The sequence below is a fragment of the Protobothrops mucrosquamatus genome, unplaced genomic scaffold (assembly GCF_001527695.2).
Source record: "Protobothrops mucrosquamatus isolate PMUCROS unplaced genomic scaffold, P.Mucros_1.0 scaffold4116, whole genome shotgun sequence".
NCBI lineage: Eukaryota > Metazoa > Chordata > Lepidosauria > Squamata > Viperidae > Protobothrops > Protobothrops mucrosquamatus.
Window position 1 is genome coordinate 19,331 of NW_015390044.1, and position 3,559 is coordinate 22,889.

Genomic DNA, 3,559 nt, shown 5'->3' on the forward strand with positions numbered 1-3,559 from the left:
AGGCCGCCCCCACCGCCCAGAGCAGGAGCCCTGCCCAGCACAAAGGAGACGAAGCAGCCGACTAGCAAGCTCAAGTAGAGGTGGTAGAGCAGAGGTCACCAACCACTGTCAATTGGTGGACTGGAAGAAAAGGGAGGGGAAGCATTTTACATGCGTGCATGCACACACGGGCCTGCGAGCATACATGCGCTGCAAATGGAGCGGGGCTAGTGCCTGCATGATACTCACTAGCCCTGCCCCGTTCTTGCATGGTGCAGCGCCTTGTATCTGCAACCCGCAGCGCGGCAGCAGCTGTTTTTGCGCCTTGCAGCACGGTGGCCCATTTTTGTGCCCCCGGTTTTTGCGTGCCAGAGGTGGCACTCAGAGGTGCCTCCATGCCCCCCCCCCAGGACACCACAATGCTGATGCAGCACTTTGCAATAAATAAGTGAGTTTTTGGGTTACGGGTTGGGCACTCGGTCTCTAAAAGGTTCGCCATCACTGTTCTTCAGAGCCCTGGAATCTGTGCCCGTTTCTCTCTTTCCCAAGCTAGGTTTCCCTCTGCTGTTGGTGTGGGTTAGGGCTTTGCACCACAGCTACCTTGACTTGATCTGCTAGAACTTTAAATTAGCCAAAGGTAAATTACAAACTCAATTGATCCCATCCCTCTCCCCCTCGCCTGCCTCTTAAGGCTCCGGTATGGCTCAGCAAGATTTGGTCCCTTGCAAAACGAACCGCGAGGATTTAACCGTTAAGTGTGGCTTATAACAAACCTGCTGACAGATCTTTAACTTTAGTGGCACCCCGGCAGCTATAATTCTCCATATTGATTCATTTAGTTAGTTAAACCTGCAATCTAAGCTTATAACCCACCCCGGTGATAAATGGAGACTGACCTGCTGCCCAAGCAGGTTTGGCTGATGAAGGATAGGATGGGTTGAGGGTCTTTGCACAGAAATATACTTGCCCATTTACCATTTTCAATTAGAGAAGCCCCTGAGTAAGGGGAAAGCCGAGCACAACTTTTTAACCTGGTCAATTATACTAACATGGGGCACTAGGGAGAGGGGAGGAAGAGATGGAGAAAATATATTCACACACGACAAATGTTTTGGAAGGCTGGCTTAGCAGTCGCTTTGATCTATCCCATCCCATCTTACAGAGCTGGAAGGGACCTTGGAGGTCTTCTAGTCCAGGGCTTTTCGACCTTTTCACCCATTGTACCACTTTTAGGATTTGGCAGTATCCGAGTACCACCAGTTGCCTAGCAAGGTGTCAAAAGGAAAAAAGTGATAAAGTACAGATAGTCCTCGACTTACAACAGTTTGCTTAGTGACTGTTTGAAGTTACAATAGCACTGAAAAAGTGCCTCCCAAGCCACAGCCGAGCAAGACACCTGCCTGCCCACCCGGTGGCGCTCTTCCTCCTGTCCGAGGTTTTCATTGTTGTGAGCATTTCTGTTGGGGATTGGGGATGGGGGGTGGGGTGAGGGGGTGTTTGGTTTTTATTCCCCCCGTCTGCTGGGTGGTTGCAGCAGGTTTTGGTCACTTCACAAGACCCTGGGACACTGTGACCGTCATAAATATGAATCACTTGCCAAGCATCTGAATGTAAATCACAAGACCCTGGAGATGCTGCAACATTCCAGCTGATTGGTGCTTCTTCAGGGCTCAGCAGCATTTGGAAGAATGGGTCCGCTTAATGACGAGGCTGTTTGCTTAATGCAGGGATCTTCAAACTTGGCCCTTTTATGACTTGTGGACTTCAACTCCCAGAATTCCTCAGCCAGGCACACGTGCCTGGCTGAGGAATTCTGGGAGTTGAAGTCCACAAGTCATAAAAGGGCCAAGTTTGAAGACCCCTGGCTTAATGGCTGTGTGATTTGCTTAATGACCGCTGTGAAAAATGTCAAAAAAAAAAAAAGATCCAGCCGCATCCAGTCGCATGGGTGCCTCAACTTACAACCACCAGGACTTACGACAGGATATCTGGAGCTCGTTGCAGTAGTAAGCTGAGGACTAGCTACATCGCAGAAATGCCCAATGCTTCTGGTGGCAGCCGATTATGCAGATAACTCAAACCAAGACCCAGAGATCAAATTCTCTCCTGATCCGTTTGGATATACAGATAGGCCTCAACTTACGACCAAAATGGAGCCTGCCCATCACTGTCCTCACTCGTGACGGTTGCAAAACGTATGGCTTTTTCCGGCAGCAGTTGTGAAGTGAAAATCACCGCAGTCGTTAAGAGAATCCATGGTCACTAAACAAACAGCCAGGGCTGTTAAGTGAACTAATGGTTCGCTCTGGCTGTTTTTGTTGTGATTCCTCGCCAGCCTGTGGACCCGGCAGCTGAGTCTGAGGAATCAGAGGAGGAGGAGTAGGGGCCTGGAGTGACATCAGAGTCAGAGGAAGGCTCTCCTCAGAGTCTCCAAGACTTACGGTCGGACGAGGAGCCTCTACTCGCGCTCAGGCTGAGACACAGCTGTGCTGGGAGCCTGAGTTGGACAGTGATGAAGAACAGCTGGGACACATCCCGGATGCACGAATGTGCCGGCAAGAGAAGTGAGTAGGACAGAGGAATGCAATGGGGCGGCTCCAAAGGCAAAGGAGAAGGCATTAGGAAACCACGCCTTGGCTGAATTATAAAAGGGAAGGTGTGGGAGGTGCTGGTTGCCAAAGGCAACCGTTTGTGTTAAGGATTGAGTTTCTGTGAACTGTGTTTGTTTGCTTTGGACATTAACTCAGGTCTGTGAATAATAAAAGGGGATTGGTTTTTTCCTGTGGTTCCAGCCTGCTTGTTGGAAGAGGAGTTTCTCCTTGTGAGCATAACAAGGACTCACGTAGGCTGGGACAGAACAGTTTGCCGAGAACAGGATGTAAATGCGGAGCGCCGTCGCCGTCACTTGACCACAGGGGGTGGGTGGGTGGGGTGGCAAAACCAGGTCATAAGTAACTCCCAGATAGGTCTGTCAGAATTTAGAATGGTTCTTAAGTGACAGGTCATAAATCAAGGACTACCTGTGTCAACTCCCAAATTCCCAAATGTTCCTAAAAAGCCAAATGGGGGGGAAAAAGGCAATTTTTAAGCGTCGTTCAGACTGCCTTTCACCAACGTAGCAGACAGCGAAAAGAAATGTCTTGGAGCGCAACTACTTTGCTATCTGGGAAATTAATTTCCCAGATAGTACGTTTTTCATTATTCATTTATTACAAATCCAATGAAATTAATATTGTCGCAGGCAATTTAAGGCTCTGGGAGAAAGGAGAGGTTCAGTTTGAGTTCAGAGGCAGCCACACGTCATCTGCAGGAGGAGGACAGGCAGAGCCTGCAGGTGGTGGAGTCAAGAGAGGAATCAGCCTTGAGCCCTTAGCATTCCCACAAACAAGGTTAAGTCCAAACTTTCTTGAATTCCATTAACTCTTATCTAATGCCAGTTTAGTGCTGACCGTTATTGTGCTGACTCGATTGTTCTGTTTAAGCATGAACAATAAAACTGCTCAACTGGAGCTTAACATGTGGTCCTGATTCTTCACAAGGGAGGGAGGAAGATGGGAATGAGAAGAAGGGAGGGAGATGG